Source organism: Physeter macrocephalus, chromosome 2, assembly GCF_002837175.3.
Source record: "Physeter macrocephalus isolate SW-GA chromosome 2, ASM283717v5, whole genome shotgun sequence".
NCBI lineage: Eukaryota > Metazoa > Chordata > Mammalia > Artiodactyla > Physeteridae > Physeter > Physeter macrocephalus.
The window spans coordinates 68016739-68037711 of record NC_041215.1 but is presented as its reverse complement, the minus strand read 5'-3'; the positions used below and the strand labels follow the sequence as shown (position 1 = coordinate 68037711).

The window sequence follows — 20973 nt, the reverse complement described above, 5'->3', positions numbered from 1 at the left end:
ATACAGCCACTATGGAGAACAGTATGGACGTTTCTTAAAAACTAAAAATAGAACTACCATATGACACAGCAATCCCACTACTGGGCATATACCCAGAGAAATCCATAATTCAAAAACACACATGCACCCCAATGTTCATTGCAGCACTATTTACAATAGCCAGGTCATGGAAGCAACCTAAATGCCCATCGACAGATGAATGGATAAAGAAGATGTGGTACATATATACAATGGAATATTACTCAACCATAAAAAGGAGAGAAATTGGGTCATTTGTAGAGAGGTGGATGGATCTAGAGACTGTCATAAAGAGTGAAGTAAGTCAGAAAGAGAAAAACAAATATTGTATATTAACGCATATATGTGGAACCTAGAAAAATGATACAGATGAACCAGTTTGCAGGATAGAAATTGAGATACAGATGCAGACAGCAAATGTATGGACACCAAGGGGGGAAAGTGGCAAGGGTGTGTGTGATGAATTGAGAGATTGGAATTGACGTGTATACACTAATATGTATAAAATAGATAAGTAATAAGAACCTGTTGTATAAAAAAAATAAAATTCAAAAAATAATAATAATAGTAATTTTAGTAAAATAAGAAAATAAAACTTATTTTAAGCAAAATAATACCCTGGGCTTTCTCTCCAGCTGGTGGCCCAGGCTACATGGATGGAGAAGCCACTTGTAGCTCTTCCAGCTGACAGTCCTAGAAAGAGCTTCAGCCAATAACCAAGTCAACCACCAGACATGTGAGTGAAGGAGCATTCGGACGATTCCGGCTCCCAGCCTTCCAGTCTTCTGGATGAGACCCCAGACCTCATAGAAACAAGCTGCCTTCACTGTGCCTTGTCCAAAGAATCCATTAACATTACTAAAGTTTTTTTTATGCCACTACCACTATGCTTGGAGGTTGTTACACAGCCATGGTAACTACAACATCATGATTTATAGACACGATTTATGAAGGACATGCAGCCCAGTCACACCTGCCCTCTCTATGCTCTTCAAGCATCTGCCCACAAGCTGTCTCCTCAGACACCAGAGTCCTCCCATGTGTTGCTGAAAAAGCTTCAACCACAAAACAGTGTGGCAACAGGACCCCAAGCCTCCCCTTTTTCCTGAAACCGTCCCTGTCTTTGGGACCTTTGTCAGCATCAAAGCTTAATCATCCTCCACATTAGAGTCTGCAGCTCCCTTCGCAGGGCTTTAGCCTCAGGACAGGGGGCCCACTGAGATGCCCCCAGCCCTGATTCCACAGGCAGCCCTTCAGGTACACTCACCAATGAGACAAACTCCCCAATTGCAGATTTGGGGTTACCCTTCCAGTCACCATGTACATTAAACTGGCCCAAAAGAGTGGCTTCAGAACTTATATCAGGGGATTTTATTTATATTTATATCAGAGTTTCTATGAAAATGAGGGTCTGAGACCTAAACCTCAAAGTTTTTTTTTTTTGGGCTGCGTTGGGTCTTCATTGCTGCACGCGGGCTTTCTCTAGTTGAGGCAAGTGGGGTCTTCTCTTGTTGTGGAGCACAGGCTCTAGGCGTGCAGACTTCAGCAGTTGCAGCACAGGGGCTCAGTAGTTGTGGCACGCAGGCTCTAGAACTCAGGCTCAGTACTTGTGCACGGGCTTAGTTGCTCTGCGGCATGTGGGATGTTCCCGGACCAGGGCTTAAACCATTTCCCTTGCATTGGCAGGCAGATTCTTAACCACTGTGCCACCAGGGAAGTCCCAACCTCAAAGTTTTTGAGAAAATGAGGCCCAGGAAGGTTTTATGTAATTTACAAAAGTCACTTACCAGGGAAGGGGAAAAGTTGGAATTCAAACGTATGTCTTTGTGACTTCAAAATCAAGGCTCAGGCTTCCCTGGTGGCGCAGTGGTTGAGAATCCGCCTGCCGATGATCCCACGTGCCGCGGAGTGGCTGGGCCCGTGAGCCATGGCGGCTGGGCCTGCGCGTCCGGAGCCTGTGCTGCGCGTCCGGAGCCTGTGCTCCGCAACGGGAGAGGCCGCAGCAGTGAGAGGCCCGCGTACCGCAAAAAAAAAAAAAAAAAAAAAAAAAAAAACCACAATCCAGTCTGTAATCACGTACAATCCATTATTTGAGGAGGACTGTCGGAGGACTATGACTCCGTCATTCCGCCTGTTTATCTGAGTCCTTTGGGAGCCATATCTCTTGGAATTTAAAACACTCAACCCAAAGCAACTTAATGTTATTGCACTCTAGAAAAGAACTACAAAAACAAAGATTCCAACTAGAAGATTAAATATTTTTTAGGTTTTACAAATTATGGAACCATGACCACAGAAAGAAACTCATCCATTATACAAAATGATGTCATGACTTATTTTGAAAAATATAAGAATGTTCTCAAAGTAGATGGGGTTTTTACTATAGTAAGTTTATTCCATGCAACAACTTACTGAATTATCTATCTGCTCTACTCTTGATAATTTCCAAATTTAGCCGTTCCTTAGTGAAGATGCCTTTTATCCACTGACTTTTCCTGTCAGTCATATATTAGTGCATGTACCATTTCAAAGCCATGTAAACATTAACTTACATAACACATACTTTAAAAAAATCTAAATAGTCTCCAATCTTGAAAAGATTTCTTACATTTCTCTTTGGTATCCAGTTGCCAAGCAAACATAAATTCAGATTTTTATCAAATTGTTTTCCATACCCAAAGTACACTCTGATTATTAGGAACACACCAAGCATAATAAAAATAAAAATAAAAATTAAATGGCATTGTATCCTTAAGGGATTATATTTCATTATTAAAAAACAAATCTGTGAAGTTTTTTTTTTCCGTTTTCTTTTTCCTGGACCATGTCCAAGTTAAACCAAGCAGGATCATAAAGTTGAGTATCAAAATGCTTACAGTTCAGATTCCCTAAGGGACCATCCGTATCGCTATAGCACTACAAAGTAGAAGTAGCAGTAAACTATGAGGAAATGTGAACTCCTTGCTGGAAAATCCAAAAACAGGATTTTTGAGAACAGTGAAAACCTGCCCTGCCTAGTGGTGTATGTATAGTTAGAGCCAGTGGCCAACTAAATTCTGTTATGATATAAATGGAAACAATATCATTTTCTTAAGGACTTGGAATGCTTTCCCAGTGTTTAGCTCCAAGTGGAACTCAGTTATAAGCTTGTTAAATAAAATCATATTGCTTATCTCATTTTTTGTGTCCTCTACAACCATGCGAGATGGGTGATACTATCACTGTTACTGGAGGAAAGTCGTGTGTTCTATAGCTACTCGTCGTGTACAACACTATTTCAATATGACAGCCATTGGACACTGCACTCATCCATCCATTTACTCATTCATTAACTCCTCAAAGCCAAACTTGTGGTTAATACATTTGAAGAGCACACAGTCCCGTGGGGCGCAGACAGGGAACTTGAATAATGCATTCCAGAGTGAGTGGTACAATAGAGGAAAACTGTTGTGGAGTCAGGCAGGGCTCCCTGGAGGAGGTGATACAAGTCTGAATCCTGAAGTAGAGATAATCTAGTGAAACCGTTTCAATCCACATTGTCTAACTCAGCACTTCTCAAGCTATGCTTGAAGGAACACTAATATTTGGCTTAATATCAATAAATATCCTGTGGATGATGGAATATCCCAATTAGCAGCAGCTGCCCTGTGGTTTGACCTAGCACTTCATTCATTGTAAATAATTTACTTAAGTTGGTTCACTGTTTCACCAATGAGCCTGCTGAGTTTGATCTTTCAGAATTAGCCGGACATGATCTGGCTCATTTATGCAATAAGACTCCGCAGGTTGCCTTATAGCTGACTATTCTGACCTGGTGGGACTAAGGCACAAGACCCCTGAACAGGTGTGGTATCATTGCATCTGACCACAATTCTCAGCCTTCTTGGAGCTAATACTCTGGGTAGCTTTTCTTATTTGCTTAAGGAGAAACTGGACATTCTTTGGATGAATTTAGTGAGTGTGATAAAAAAAATATATTTATTTAAAAGCAAACTAGAAGTGATAATAAGCTGGATTGTTCACTATTTAAGTAAGAAACTGAAATCACCTTATCAAAGAAGCTTTTTGGAGGTGCAGAAGGCAAAATCGTCTCTGCTCCCAGGTGAGACCAAGTAGCACATACCACAGAAAGCCACTCAGCACCCACATTTCCCTGGAGAACAGAGAAGAGAGTTGTCTGTTTAAAGTAGATAATCTGAGCAGAGTAGATAATCTGTTCAAAGCAAAAGTCAGAATGAGGTTAGTTAGAAAACATTTAAAGTGAGAAGAAACCTCTCGAGGTATCTCCAATTGTACACAGCGCGCAGCCAGGCCTCCATGAGAATCTTGAGAAAAGCACACCCCTTTGTGAATTAGAAATTTGGCAGCCACCTCAGTAGGTTCACTTTTTCAATGTGTTTCATGTCGAAACACATACAGAAGTCTCAAGGGGGTTCTGGTAATTTCCACTAAGATTTTCCTTCAGATAAAATTTGCAGTCCTGGGAATACATTGTAGGAGTTCTAAGATTGGTTTATTCTTGGCACGTTTGTAAGTGTTTGAAGCAAGATAGCACAAGTTAAAGGTGGAAGGGATGCCCTCTACAACATGACAGGGCCCATTCAAACATCCAGAGGGACTGATATCCGATAGCACAGGATGCTCCTTACTTTCTTACTTGCAGATCACCTCCTTGGACATTGTGGGGTCTGACTACTTGCACGCCAAGCCTCTTGGGTGCCGCACTCCGAACGCTAAGAGAGAACAAAGATTTATTGAATATTTGCTCTGTGCTGGCCTCTTCACGTTTCAGAAATACCAAACCCCTGATTGCCACGCCTGCAAATTTGTCCCCATGGCACCTGGCTCACGACACAGCAGGAACACACTCCTGTCCCTCATCCAGAGTCCTGGTTCTTTTCTACAACTCGTGGGAAGGCTAATGTCCTTCCTCATTCTGCAGTACCTCAGGAGGAGTGGATCCTGTACTTTGGTGATGGTGGAGGGGAGGAGTGGGAGAAAAGAGGAACCAGTGCTCGGCTTTTCGTGTGATGCCTGCAATGGTTTCTTCCTTGGAGAAACTACAAGCTGCAAGAGAGTGTCCTGTTCTCATCTCTCTACATCTCTCCTCCTCCACCCTTATTGTCTTGGCTCTTTTTCTAAAACCCATCTTTGGCCACAGGAGGGTAAAGAGTAGGGTTGGGCAAAGAAGATTTAAAAACAATTCTAGTTCTTTCCTTCTTCCTTCAAGTTCCAGAAACCACCAAAAACCACACCTTTTTCCGTGTTCAATGTCCCTGTCTAAGCAGCTGCCATAGTTGCACAGGCTTCATGAGACCTCTGCTGTCCCACCTCACCCGTCCTCCCTGAGCTGTGATGGAAACACGAGCAAAGACACAACACCGTCTCCACACCATGCAGATGCTCAATTCTTTTTAATTTTGGAGTTTCAAAGCAAAACCAAATTGTACTTGTTAAAACACAAGTTTCCCAAACCACATAAACAAGTGATTCTGAAAGGAAATTTTCAATCAGCCATTTATGACATTTGCCTTTACTCTGTTTTACAAATAGCAAATCAGTCTTCACTGAGCCAGTCCAGTGAGAAATGAGGCTGAAAAAATAAAATAAAAAGGGACTCATTTTTTTAGCATTCTAATTATAAGGAAATCTCGCAATTATGCACACACAGACGTGTGTGTGTGAATTTGTGTGCAAGTAATCTTGTAAGTTTATTTACTTATTTAGCAAATATTTTCCAGTCATCAACCATATACCAGCAAGTAACCTTATAAGTTTATTTACTCAGCAAGTATTTTCCAATTATCTAGAGTATATCAAGTATGCCAGCTCATGCTAAGGGCTGAAGATATAGTAGCTAATATAACAGCGTTTTGATTATCTATTGCTGTATAACAAACCACTCCCAAACTTAACACCTTAATACTATAATTCATTATGATGTCTCATAGCTCAGTGGGTTGACTGGGCTCAGCTGGGCAGTTGTCAGGCAGGTCTTTCATATAGTTTCAATCAGATAGTGGTTGGAGCTGAAGTCACATGAAGGCTTGACTTGTCTGGACATACCAGACAAGTACAAGGTATTTGTTCGCACCTCGGATGGCTGGAACAGCTGGAACTGGCCAAGTCTGTCTGTCTGTCTACCTGTCTGTCTGTCTGTTTCTCTCTCAGAATCTCTGTCTTTCTCACCATGTGGCCTATGCATGTAGCCAAGTTGGGCTTCCTTACAGCCAGGCAGCCCCATGTAGTCAGACATAAATTTCCTCCAGACCACAAAAAGACCAAGGTAGACACTGTAAGGCTTCTTTTGACCTAGCCTCAGAAGTTATACAGAGTCACTTTCACTGAATTTTATTGGCTACACAGGACAAGCTTGGATTCACTGTGGGAGAGAACTACCCAAGATCCTGAATGCAGGAAGGTATGGTTTGTTGGGGGCCCTCTTTAGAGACCAGCCAAGGTAAACAAGCATGGTCCCTAACCTCCAGAAGCTTATAGTCATTAAATACACTCTGAGGACTTCTCTGGTGGCGCAGTGGTTAAGAATCCACCTGCCAATGCAGAGGACACAAGTTCAAGCCCTGGTCCGGGAAGAGCCCACATGCCGCAGAACAACTAAGCCTGTGCGCCACAACTACTGAGCCTGTTCTCTAGAGCCCACAAGACACAACTACTGAAGCCTATGTGCCTAGAGCCCGTGCTCCACACAAGAGAAGCCACTGCAATGAGAAGCCCGTGCACCGCAATGAAGAGTAGCCCCTGCTCGCCGCAAATAAAGAAAGCCTGTGTACAGCAACGAAGACCCAACACAGCCAAAAATAAATAAATTTTTTAAAATAAACAAATAAACTTCAAAAAATATTAAAAATAAATAGATACACTCTGAAATAAGAGCTGTAGTTCTGACCACTAATTTTGGCTTTGCCATGTTAGTGTCAAAGCCATTTCACCTTTAAAAACTAAACAACAAAAAACTTAACTGAAATCCCTACTGAAGTGAATTTTTAATGGTATATGCAACTAAGTTCTATGCAGCGATTAAAAATCATACCTTCAAAGAATATTTATGGATGGAAAGTGCTCAAGTTCACTGGAATACAGAACACATAAGCAACGTAAGTTTGTAGAATATTTTCAATTTTGCTTAAAACACACATGTACACACACACACACAGACATACGTACACATATAAACTCATAGAAACAGGACTAGGAAGAGTCCAGTGAACATGGTTAAGGTGGTTAGATTATGAGTGGGTTTTTTTCTCTTCTTTATACTTTTACAAATTTTCTACAATGAACATGTATTGCTTTAATAATAAAAACTATAATACATTTATAACTGACATGCTGAGAGAAAAGGAACGTGAACGGTTAATCTTTATACTTATTTCTGGGACTTGGGCTTTCCAAAACTACCATAGAGGATGGCAAATTAGCATAAAATCTAATGCAGTACTTGGCAAAAAATGAAAATGAAGACTACAAGGTGGCCAGGGGTGTAGTTCACAGGACTTCAGTGTTAACAGTTACTGCTCTTACGTAAGAGCAGTAAAGCAACAGGATATTTCCCAAATTCTCTTATAGGCAGAAACCACATCTTGACAAAGGAAAGAGTCCAAGTTCCCTGGCTTTGTCCTGGAACTCTGAAGTTCTTAGAAGAGAAATGCTTTGACCACGATACTTATGTGATACTGTTTGAACTAGTTCCAAGAGAGTTTGTCCTAAGTTTGCAAAAAGGAGTGTAAGAATAAAAGAAAGTGAAAGAGTATATATGATATATACATATGACTCCACAGTGTATAAGAACAAGAGAGCAAGACTGTCCATTGGGGATTCCAATAAATTTGAATAATGATGGTGAAAAAGCCCTTTCCTGTCTCAGATGGTTATATAGATGGGAACAAGAAGGCATTTCAGTGGGAGGAGCCCATTCATGGTAACCAGAATCACAAACTTAGTGGTGATTATAGCGGCCAGATGAGCACTGAGCCATAGCTCATGTGGTTCAGCCTCAAATCTAGGTCACAGACAATGACATACAGTACAGAAACCAAGATTTTATTTCAAAATAACTCATATTCTTCACTTCATATCTCAAGGACTGTTAAAAATATGGAAATACACAATCCACAACACCACCTTAAAATTCTCTTTCCTTTCTCTATGGGATGTCTGCTAATTCTCCCTCCCACTATGCATTTTCCTTTTCTTCATTAGAAGTGGAACTCCTGATTGGGCTGGACACCTAGAATAAAATCAAATGTTTCCCGGGTGTGGCCATGTGACTAAGTACAAATGTTGGGTGTAACTCCTGGGAAATTTCCTTGAACAATGTCGGCAGGTCTTTTGTGTTCCTTCCTCCTTTATGCGGGCAATAATACAGATGATTTGGCTGGAACTGAAACACCTATTTTAGACCATGGGAGAGCACACTAAGGCTGATGGCACAGGAGAAGCATCCCAAGTCCTTGAACTTCCATGAAGGTGAAGAACTACCTACATTTGGACTTTTTAAAGTGATCGAGGAACAATCTTCTATCTTATGTAAGCTACTGTTATTCCGAGGTTTTTCTTTGCTTGCAGCCAAACATAATCTTAAGTAATTTAAAGTCAAATCCCTTACATTCCACATCTCTGTATTTTCCTTTCCTAAAATCCCCAGGAAAAACTCCTCCCTACATGCAGTCTCCAGAATCCCAGCCCCCAGAGGCTTTTCTTTCCTTTCCCAAGAGAAAAACATCTTACTTTTCTGATGACAAGGAAGGCTCTCATCATTCCCCCCTCTCCTTTCCTCCTGACCCTGAGGCTCTAGCTGCTTGTCCTCATTTGAGAAATTGTCTCAAATTCTGCAACCCACATTTCACATGCCTGGTGAGCAACAGGAAGAGAAGACACCAAGCAATCCCAGCTGAATCTCTTCTATAGGAGAAAGGGAATAGGGGTCAAAAGATGTAGGAAGACTCATACATTAATTGCTAAATCACACAACTGTTTTGAAAGTAAAACAAGGAAAAATGTCAATATTGACAAGACATCTTTTTACATGTGCAGATAACTTTTTAAAAAAATGTATATTTTTATGATTATTTTCTGTAGTGAATAAAAAATTGAAGAGGGAAAAATTGCACAGCTTTTTGAGATGATACTATCTGAGAAAGAACAATATTGGGGCAGCAATTAAATCCTTTTTGCTCTCACACTTACATGGCATTTGAATGCATTACTTCATTTTACCTTCTAAAAAACCCTGAGGGGTAAATGCTATTGTCATCCCCTATACATGAGACAAAGCTGAGGCTCAGAGAGGTAAAATGCCTTGCTCAAGTTCATGTAATATATCAAGCTGTATTATTGTTCTCCAGTACTGGCTGCCCCACACCATGGTAGGATTAGATCTTGTCACATATTGGACATCAGGCTTGACGCTGTGACCTGCTTGGGCCAATGAAATGTGAGTAGAGGGCCAGGTGCCAATTCTTAATGCAAACTTTAAAGCAATTCTTCTACCCTCTTTTCCCTGCCATAGACCTGCATGTCCCAGGTAGCTGCTGAGTCATTGATCAAATATGTGGAGTCGAGCCACAGCCAATGCACAATGAACATGTAACCTGAGCAAGAAATAACACCATGTTTATTTGTGGGTCATTTCTTGCTGTCACATAATTTCGACTAAGGTGACTGATGCACAAAGTAAGTGAGTGAAAATCCTGGGGCTGAAAGATCATCCATCCCATTTAAGGCAGCATTTGTTTAGCACCCCTGGACATTCCATCAGGCCCCAAAAAGCTGAAGGAGTTGTAGGCAACTATCCACTCCCAATCTCATCCTCCCTCTCCCATGGTTGGAAGTTCTCCAGTCTACAGGCAGACCTTGGAGATACTGCTTGTTTTGTTCCAGACCATTGCGGTAAAGTGAATATCACAATAAAGTGAGACATGTGCATTTTTTGGATTCCCAGTGCATATAAGTTATGCTTACCCTATACTGTAGTCTATTAAGTGTGCAATAGCATTATGCATAAAAAAACAATGTAATGCCTTAATTTAAAAAATACATTATTGCTAAAAAATGCTAACCATCATCTGAGCCTTTAGCAAATGGTAATCTTTTTGCTGGTGGAGGGTCTTGCCTCGATGTTGATGGCTGCTGACTGATCAGGCTGGTAGTTGCTGAAGGGTGGGGTGACTGTGGCCATTTCTAAACGTAAAACAGCAATGAAAATTGCCACATTGATTGACCCTTCCTTTTACGAACGATTTCTCTGTCGCATGCAATCCCGTCTGATAGCATTTAAGCCACAGTAGAACTTCTTTCAAAATAGGAGTCAATCCTCTCAAACCCTACTGCTGCTTTATCAGCTGAGTTCATGTAATATTCTAAGTCCTTTGTTGTCATGAACTGTACCAGGACATCAACTGTGGCTGCCATGGCTGCTGAGGAAATCCTGAGTTCCCCAGATTTCATGGCAAAGATAAGAATCAGCTTGGGAGCTGGGAGACAGGAGCTTGAGGGTCTCAGAAATCTCACTGGGTGGGAAACAACTTGGTCATCTTCTCCAAGGCTGGTGTGGCCTGAGAAACATTACATACAGTTTACATTTTATTCGCTTAATACACTGATTATATTTGCCATAGAATGTTGTTTCTTGCCAAAAATATTTTTCCACCACCAACAAATACATGGGCTCCTTATTATGACTTTGAGCTGCATGAGTTTTCCCTTATCTTATTATCAACAGAAGCACTGTTGCTATAAGAGAATAATGAGGACATTTTTAACATCTATAAGGAAACAAAACTGTATCACTTACAGTTTTATGGGAAATTACTTACCCTTTGGCTTTTCTTTCTTTTTTTTCTTGGAGCCATTATGATTTTAGTAACCCCTTTAAGGTTTATTTTAAAATCTCATTTCCTGTAAGGCTTATTGAAAACCCTAAAATATCAATCTTTTAAGAGTTAACTGGTTGGAAAAAATATCTTTACCAAGGCAGGTGATGTGGGGAGATGTGGAGGAAAAGCCAAGATACATTTCTGATGTTTTTGTGGGCAAAGATACCTTCTTCAGAAAGGTCTCTGTAAACTCACCAAGCGCCTGTTTATCTAAGCAGTGGGCCCACGATATAGTTATTTGCCCAAACCCTGAAGAGGGTGAAGCCTGAAGGAAAAGGAGAAGGAATAGAAATTAGAACAGGAAATGACCCAAAGATTCAAAGGAGGAACTTGTACAGTTTGCCAAACAGGTTTGACGTGCAGTACGGAAGTAATACCGAGACCAGGACAAATTAACTGTGTTTCATAACTGGATCCATTTTTATGTTTAAGGGTCCGGTAAAGCCGTGTGTGTGTTTCTCAAACACTAAGAGGAAAGGGGATTTTTCTCACTGTGGTGAAGCGAGGGAAGAGATCTGTTTCTACATGCTGTAAAATCCCACTGGCAGCAGCTGCTCCAACTGGACAACTGGGGAGAAACTCAAAAGGAAAGATGGAAACAGCCATTATAACTGATATTATGCCCCCTCAGTCCTCCCCAAAGATTCCTTTTACTAGCTGTTAGTCTTCTTTTTCACTTTTTGACATAATGCCTGTATTTTAACACTCTTTCCCCAGATCTCCTCCTGGCCACTTTCTCACCTCCCTCCAGTCTTGCCCAGATGGCCCCTTCCAATGAGCCTTCTCTGACCTCCCCACTTAAAATTGCAGCCCTTTCCTCTCTAAACCAACTTTCCCTATTCCCTCTTTCCACTTATTTTCTCCATAGTCCTATTTTATTCTTTTAAAATGTAATATTTGATGCATACAAAACAATATATATGTAAATGATAAATCATGTTAATAAAAGTTCACCACAACTTAAGAATTGAAATTTTGAATATCCTGTCCTCTTTCTCTTTGTATCTCTGATATGTGTGCCAGGAGAATGTGCATCGTAGCACACATAATTACAACACAGAACTGAAAATAACACAAATACCCGTCAAACAAAGAGTAGATAACTGAATTATGAATTCACTTCATAGAATACTCGTCTGTGGGATTGAAGGAACTACAGCAGCACACAACTGAACGTGGAGAAATCTTAGAAACATAATGAATAGAATAATTAAGTCCCAGAAGACCAAACTGAATATGATACCATTTATATAAAGCTCTAAAACAAGCAAAACAAGGTTATTAGCATGAATCTTAATAAATGTTAGCACTATGAGACATATTCATCATCTTTAACTTAGTTTATTATTCAGAGGACTCTTCTAACTTCAGCATACATGTAAAAAAGTGTCTTCTAAATTCATGCCAATTTTTAAAACTCTTAGTTCCAAAACCATGAAGCTATATTTAGCCCTCCAAGCGGGAAAATAAGAATCAATCTTGACACGTTTTGTCTCTAACCCACCATAAAAAACTGGTTACCCAATCATGTAACTTTGCCCCTTGAATCTGGCATCCAAGTTCCATCCATCCATCTACCATCTTCCTTCAATCTACCGCATCCTTAGATCAGATCTTCAACCTTGAATTCTGACATTTAATAATTTCCTAACTCATCTCCCCATTTCAGTCTATTCACAGAGTCTCTTTCTGTGAGATATACAGAAGATTAATTTTTCTGGTTTTTATTTCAATGATAAACTTCAAATTATTTCATAATGAGCATAATTGATTTATCAAAGAGTTTGCACTTGATAGGAGTTTATACCAGAAACAGTTTGTTTATTTCTCCAATTGCCACATTCATTTGTACTAGAATAAACCCTCCTTTCCAGTTACTTTCAGATAATTTCCAGTCAGTCCATTTTAATCCAGCTAAAACCTTATTCTCATAGAGCTCCCTCCCTCACACTCCTAGCTCATACTGCTTGACCCATGTGCCCTGAAGTGAACTTCACTTTGTCCCCCTAAAGACACATCAACTGGATTCCTGCCATATTGAGGGAGTGGATAAGTAACCAGTGTAGTTAAGAGAGAACCACAACAGCATCCTCAAATAGGACCCAGTCATCCCTTTCCATAACTCCTATTCCCCCACTCACCCATGCTTCCCAGAGAACAAGAGATAATCAGAGAAAGGTGAGGACCCCAGGTCCTCTTGTGCCCTACAGGTTTCAGGCCATGGGTTGAGCAGTGGATTAACAACCAGCTCACAAAATTTCTGAAAATTTAACAGTTGGCCAGTATGAGCTGGCTCCAGCAGACAACTGGATAAAGAGATTGGAATAAGTTGAGCTGGATCAGATGTCTTATTCCCAGAACCAAATGGTAGCTTGAGATCAGCTACAGTGGGAGAATTCACGATATAGAAATTGGCAAAAACTACAAACCAGTTCTGTTTTTTTTATTCTTCTTTTCTTTTGGAGAGCCATTTGTTATACATTTATTAGTATTTATTAGAATGTCCACAGCTTTCATCTCCTCTCCTCAATGGTCTACCCCACAGCCTCTTGCCACATAATACCATTTTGGCTCTTTTGTGTGATTTTTTGAAAGTAAAATTTATTGAAGTATAACATACATACGGAAGAGCACACAAATTGTAAGTGCCTGATAGATTTTCATAAAGTGTAACATCCATGCTGCCAGCAGCCAGATAAAAATCCAACATCAGAGCCTGCGCTGTACCCGCTCCTAGTCATCCTGACTTCTAACCTCATAGATTAGTTATGCCTGAGTAACATCTTTATTGAGATATAATTCACATGCCTTATAATTTAACCGCTTAAATTGTGCAACTCAATGGCTTTTAAAATACTGACGAACTGTGCAACCATAACCATAATCTAATTTTAAGACATTTTCATCAGCCCACAAAGAAACCCCATACTCATCATTCTTCCTCATTCCTCCCCAGCCCTGAATAAGATTTTGAAATGATTATTTCTTCACATTCTTGGGATTTGACATCAACAAAAACTTAATTCTCCTACGTATATAAGAAATTTAAAATCATTTATTTGCAACTAATCAAATATTTCCAACAGCTGAAATTACAAATCATCTAAAAGGCATTTTTTCCCTTAACAAATCTGATATTAATATTTGCTATGAAAATGTGAATGGCGCTCAATATTGGCACTTTGTCCGGGATGGATAATTTGCAACTGGCTGGTGAAGTAGACAGGTAGATGTCCAGAAAACAGAGTGCCACCTTGGCCGTGCTGAGTATGCAATATGGTGGCAGAGTAACAACTGCTATATGTTTCTCCGCGGGGACCCCATGGCACTCTGTTTTCCATGAGAAAGGAGAAAACAAAGGCTTTTGGCCATTTCCTTAGTCTTAAATGGTGTATCTAATGCCTAACAGTAAGCCCTCCAAAATGGGAGACACTTACCACCCATTTGTTCTCAGATTTGGAACTTAACTGCTAATTTTAGAGCCTAAGGAAAAAAACTTGGTTATTATTCTATGAATAAGCATATCCTGGATTATCCAGATGACCACCGTATATATATAACAAAAGATACTTTTTTAGTGTCCCATGTTTGTCTTTGTGTTATTCTCATAGCCTGTGGTAGTTTTCAAATGTGGCTGAAACTTCTTTGACATTCCTCCCATGAAGACACGAAGTCTATGCTTCCTCCCCCTGATTCTGGGTAGACTTGTGACCTCACTGTACAATAGAATATGGTGGAAATGACCTTGTGTGACTTCTGAAGTTAGGTCAGAAAATGTGAGGCAAGCTCTACTTTGTGACGTGGGACACTTGGGAGCTCTGAGCTGCCATGTAAGAAAACTGACTGCCTTGTGGGTTCTGTGCTATGCGGAAGCCAAGGCTGCCTGGAAAGGCATGTGTTGAAGCTCCAGTCAACCACTCAGCTGAGGTCCCGCTATGAGTTAGCACCAATTGCCCGAGTTTTCTCCAGCCCTTGGGTCTTCTCAGCTGAGCCCCAGATATCCTGGAAAAAAGAGAAGCCATTCCCAGCCCACTCTGAATTCCTGACTCACAGAATCTATCAGCATAATAAAATGGCTGTTTACACAGCTAAGTTTTGAGGGAAACTTATATCAAATGAAAGTCAAATGACTTCACAGCATGGGGTATAGATGAAAGATGCACAATAGTTTGAGCAACAGAAAAAAGTGGAAGAATCGAAGTATCTTAGAACATGAGTTATTATAGGCATGTTGAACTCTCTTATGATTAAAGAAATTCATTTTTTCATGAATTAATTTTAGCAAACCATAATCCTTCACATTAAATTAATGATAATTTGAATTTTAGAATTCATATGGTTTTGTTTTTATTTCTTATATAAATCAATTTTTGTTCTTTAGTTGTATAAAAATTATAAGCAAAAGGAATTTATATATAGTTAAAGCTAATACATATAGTGTACATATCATAATAAAAATATGTAAGTCAATCCTGAAAAAGTCCTCAAAAAATATTTCTATTAAAAAGATGCCTGTAATAATCAGATTTGAGAAACACTGCCTTCTACTTAACAACCCACCAAAATAACCTGTAGCCTGTTGCCTTTGGGTTAAGTCCAAACACCTCTATAGGAAATGCGAGGTCCTTCACAATCCATCCCAAAAGTATCTTGATTTCTTTTTTCCCTTTATCCATTTGCCCTATGTTCTAGCCACCTTGAAGTTCTCCCCCATCTCTTCAGGAACTCCTCCTCTTCCTCAAAGACCCATCTTAAATGCCATTTCTTCTGTGAAGTCTATCTGGATTCCCCAAAGAATTCTCTCCTCTGTGTTCCCACAGTGTATAAGTAGGGCCTGGCGGGAAACAGATGGCACAGTAAAAAGAATAATTTGAGGACATTTCCTGAAAGGAGCTGTGACTGGCCCACAGATGCAGGAAACCCCATGTGGAAGGAGCAGCGGGTTTCAAAACCTCACCTTATGCTTATCCCTTCCTCTGATCTGCTGCTGGGGCCCCCGCTGGCTGAGCTTAACCAGAAGCCAAAGGGCAAAGGAACCCATTGATATAGTCCATTCAAAGCAGCCTCTCCAGGGAAAAATGCAAAGCGGAGAAGGAATATGGGGGTGAGGGAACAGAAGATATCCAGGTTTTTTATTTATACTTGAATGACATTCTATTGCTATGACCTGTTTTCATGAGTGCTTTCCCACTGGACTCTGACCCTGCCATTAATATCTCCTTATTCTTTTCGCTTGGCAAAAGATTTGGACTGCAGTAATCTCTTAATAAGTATTTATTGAATTGATGAATTAATAAGGGAATGACATAGATGAGAACACTAAGAGCATTACTGGTGTTCTTGAATATTCCTCAATTTCTATTTAAAAATTTTTTCTCTACAGTTGTTGTTTTATTTCTATCTTTTGGAATCCATTTTTTTTCCTAAAATAAGTTCTTGTGATTTTTTTTTCCTACGTAAAGCAGCTATTTGTATTGTATTTTTGTTTGTTTGAATCTTGTTAGTGAGATTTTAGTTCTTTAAGCCAGTTAGGATTGTATCTTATAATAAAGCTCATTTTAATCTGCTTTATTTTTGTGTATATGATTGTGGAGCAATTTTAATTTATAAAACGGGACACATTTATGGCACATGGTTTAAAAATTTCCCTTCAGTTTTGTACTGATTTCCTAAGTTCCTTTACACTATTTGTATGGATCTTGTCAATCAAATTTATTCTGTATAAGAGATTAATAGAAGAATGCTACATTACAAGCCTTCCAGTTTCCTTGACTGATTTTTAGTATTCTGTAACACTTTTTTGTAATTAAGATTTAAATACCCAATCCCTCAAGACTTGCCATACAGAGAGCTGTCAATCAAGGAATTGGCAAGCTCTATGAACCGCATGATGAAGTCTTTATCCCTACTCTCTGATGCCTTCAAGACCAGCTTTTGCGAGCTGATCCTTCATTTCACATGTCTTAGAACTCACTCACACTTCTTATGCTTGGAAATGTAACACACAGAGTGACAACGTAATCCACAGCTAATAAGTTAGCGGCTATAAAAATGAACATCCACGTTAACTTGCCAAGCATGAAGGATGGAGGTGTTATACCGTACTCGTGTATATATGTCTGCCAGGGCAATAGTACATATGCCTTTGAAGATGCTTCTAAGTTATGCAGAGAAGCTGACAATAATTCTTGAACTTTGTTGTCAGGATCCAGTTTCATTTAAGAGCCAAACCAACAGCATCAAAACACTTGGCCATGATTAGCCACAATCCAGCCGGCAAAGAAAACATATAAAACTAGCCCTTGGGTTGTAAATTTTGTGGAAACAAGGCTATCTCAGCATATTCTGTTGTGAACTAGTTTAGGTTATATGCTTTCACTGAAAAAATAATAACAGTGAAGGAGTTCAAAAATCTCTGCATATCTCTTAAATCATTACACAGTCAAGTAAAATGAATAAATTCTATTATTTAGAGAAAAATTTTGATCTAAAATTTATGTCACTATTACCAAGTATAAAAATACAATTCTATTGTCTTTAAATTTACATTCAAAATTTTAAATTTTAGGAGTTTATTCAGTTACAAACAATATTTAAAATAATGCACTGTAAAATTGAATAGCAGGCTAAAATTTGAGCCTCACACCAAAACTGAGCTCTGCCCATTAAAATTTAATTTTAAATTTACTTATCCTATACAGTAGGATAGGACATTTGACACACAGTGCTTTAAAGGTTTATAAATCCTCGATATATACATATTCTCTTAATGTGTTATACTTATGAATGTTTTTTAATAAACATAAACTCTCTTACCCTCTTCTCAATATGATTTTTTTAATTGCGTGAGCTTGTGCTCAGCCACGTGAGGGAGGAGCATCTTGAGTCCACTGGAAAGGTGAGCAGAGACTTATGTTAAATGGAAGCACAGCTGTGTGTTGGGAGAAAAGGGAAGCCAACATTATCCAGTACCAATTATGGTACATGTTTAATGTCTCTTATTTTATTATTTACAAGAACCCCATGAAGTAGACGTCTTTTATCACTATACTGATTCATACGTTAAGTCTCAAGAAAGTTGGGTAAGTTATCCAAATTCACAGAGCTGGTAAATTGTAATGCTGGGATATAAATCCAGATCTCATTAAAAGTGTGTTCTTTTTGTTATTCCACATAGTCTTTCAATGTACAGAAATACCACAGACTACAAGCTCTTCAAAGACAGGAGCTCTGCACAAAGCACCATTGTGGATCTGTCAGTCTGTCTGCTTCATTCATTTATTCAATAAGCATACATTCAGGGTCTACTCTAAGCCAGGTATTGTGCTAGGCCCTGGGAATACAATGGTGAACAAGACAGACAAGGGGTCCTGCCCTTAAGGAGCTTGCAGACTACAGAGGGTTCAGAAAAGCAGAAAGGCAATGGTGATATAGTTTGGTCACTGCTACAGGGAGAGGGGAGCAGACATGCGAGGGGGATTCACATTTGGGGGATCTGGGAAGGCAACTTGGAGAAAGCAGCATCTAAGCAGAGACTTCACAAACAAGCAGCGATTACCCAGGTGCAGAAAATGGAAGATGCTGCTGTGGAGAGAGTGCCTGGAAATGGGTACTGAAAGACCAAAGGCCTGGAATGAAGAACAGGGCCACACTGAGAAGTTGGCGGGAATGAATGGGAAGGGAAGCGATGTTACAAAGGAATTTATAGGCAATGTTCAAAGGATTGGAAGCGAAAGGACCACTCTTGCATTTGAGGACAATCTCCCTGAGCTGAGTTTAGACAGCTGGTGGAGAGGAGGGGTATGGAGGGCTGCCAGGAGAAGTGGTTCTGGGTACTGTGAAGTGGGAAGGCTGGAGTCTGAGGACTCGTGGGGAGGTAGGGAGAGCACCTCGTGGGCTGTCCCTGAAGGTTTGTTAAATTTCTCAGGAATATTGAGAGGAAAGAACTAAAACAATTAATCTGGTCAACTCCCTTCACATGGACCTCCATAGGACACAATTATAAATGAACACTCCCCATGGATGAAAGTGGAGACTTCTCAGGAGCTCTAAAGTATAACTCTTCCTTTAAAAACCTTAAACTGTAGCATCCAGAGAGAAAATCTCTAATAATGAAGGACTCAAGAATTTTAAGGTGTTTCTCTTGGAAGGGCCTAGAGGCCTTAATCTAACTTCCTATATTAGGAGAGGAGCAATTCTTCCCTCTCTAGTCAAGATGCAGTCTTTCTATGATTTTGAAACAATTTCTTGCTTTCCATATAAAAAGATTTACTCCACGATTAGTGAGCCTGTTAGTTTCCTCCTTCTGTTTACACTGCACCATGCCTTCAGCTACTCATTATCTCCTTCATTAAGACTGTCTATTCCATGCACAAAAACAGAAGAGCATTAGCTCTTTTGCATAATTCAGAGTTGTGAATTCTCATTGTACTGGGACCAAAATGTAAAGGAGGGGGTTTACTTCTGAACATTAGTCAGAATTTTCAACCCCAAAATGTTTCATATATTTCTTGAAATTCCCATTATTATAATTCATCAAAATTTTCGATCATATTTGATTAATGTTACGTGTTAGCACATTGTATTCAGTACAGAGTAGTTAAAAAAACTAAAGCATTTAAAAAAAACCACATAGTCTTTAGTGAGATAAAGGAAGATTTCCCAAACGTCCTCAACACCATTCACCTCTGATTCAAAGAACATAATAAAGAATTGTTTCACGAAATGTTATTGACTTAAGGGTTTATAGTAAACTAATATATTTTTCATAATTATAAGGCTCATTTTTCATTACTGGGTATAAAATGACATAATTGTACCTTCTTTCATCAGCTACTGGTTTATTATCATATGGAATATGGTATCATGTTCCTATTTTGCAGCTGTATTTAAACTAATTTTTTAACGTTTAAAACTTTTGAATTTTTTTGAAGTGTACTCTATCACTATTAGAATGTCAGTTTTACATTGGACATAGTATAGAATGTATTGTTTTGTGAATAAGCCTTGGACATATTAAGTTATATTATGTAAAATCAGAATAACGTGGGTCAAAAATGGTCAAGGATCAGCAATATCATATGGTTCAAATCTAATCTTTCCATACCTGTTTTCTAACCCCTTTTCATTATCGGAGGAATTAGCAATGGTTACCCAATCATTAAGTGAATGCTCAAAGAAAGTCATATCTATACAGCACATAGCTCATTAACCACTTGCTAAAAGTAGTTCACCCATCCATAAGAATCAACTACCCACAGGGAAAACTGGGTGGATGAGAGATCCAGAAATCCGATTCTGTGTATGTTTAAGTTTATGATTTTCACTAAAATAATAAAGACTAATTTGTTTTATAGTAAGTTCTGTGTTTGACTGAAACTTCAAATTTGGGGCAATTGCTAAACATAAACGATCTCTTACTAGTGATCTCTTACAGTGCCTTTCAAAACAAAAGAGAGGAGAAAGGTACTGAAAATTGTCCACCAGCAATGCCTTCAATAGAGTAGTGCAGGGAGAAACAGAGGCTCTTCTTGGGAAAACATGGACTTTAATCAGAGAACCTGGTTTTTCCAGGTTGATGTATTTCACTCCCTTCAAAGTGAGAATGCCTTGGCCACACCTCTCTCAAAGCAGCTTTAAGGTCTGAAGAGGATAGCAGGACCTCAGGGGTAGAGCGGCAGGCACACTGCATCCTTGAAACTCTGAGATCCAAGAAGGAGATTCCACCTGCAGGGTAGAGGTCTCTGCAGGGCTGAGGGTTGTTATGTTTTGCCACTATGCGTGGTATACCAGGTGTTGCACAAAATTATTGGATAGAAAGAAACTCTTGACAATTATATCAAATTCTTGTCAAATATAATTTTATGAATTACATTTATATGAAATTCTACACATGTTTAGCAACACAAGTAACTTGAATTTCTGGATTTGGCTTACCAGTAAGTCCCTTCTTAGTTCCTGAAAACTCTGAGAAAAAAAAAGAAAGGTTATAAATACAAATTAGAAGACATGGTCCCTGCCCATAAAGTGTGTCCATTCTTCTTGAGCAGAAAAGATGAAC

The 20973-nt window shown here is 39.3% G+C and overlaps 1 long non-coding RNA gene across 1 annotated transcript in view; it reads right to left on the bottom strand.

Moving 5' to 3' along the window:
* Nucleotides 1–20881, bottom strand: part of LOC114487200 (uncharacterized) — a 27533-nt gene extending 6652 nt beyond the window's left edge. Inside the window, exons 1-5 of the long non-coding RNA XR_003682069.2 lie at nucleotides 20850–20881; nucleotides 11109–11178; nucleotides 8767–8940; nucleotides 4668–4751; nucleotides 4067–4171 (exon numbers count right to left, since the gene is read on the bottom strand). This is a non-coding gene — a long non-coding RNA (uncharacterized lncRNA). The remainder of the gene's footprint in view (nucleotides 1–4066; nucleotides 4172–4667; nucleotides 4752–8766; nucleotides 8941–11108; nucleotides 11179–20849) is intronic.
* Nucleotides 20882–20973: the final 92 nt, after the last annotated feature.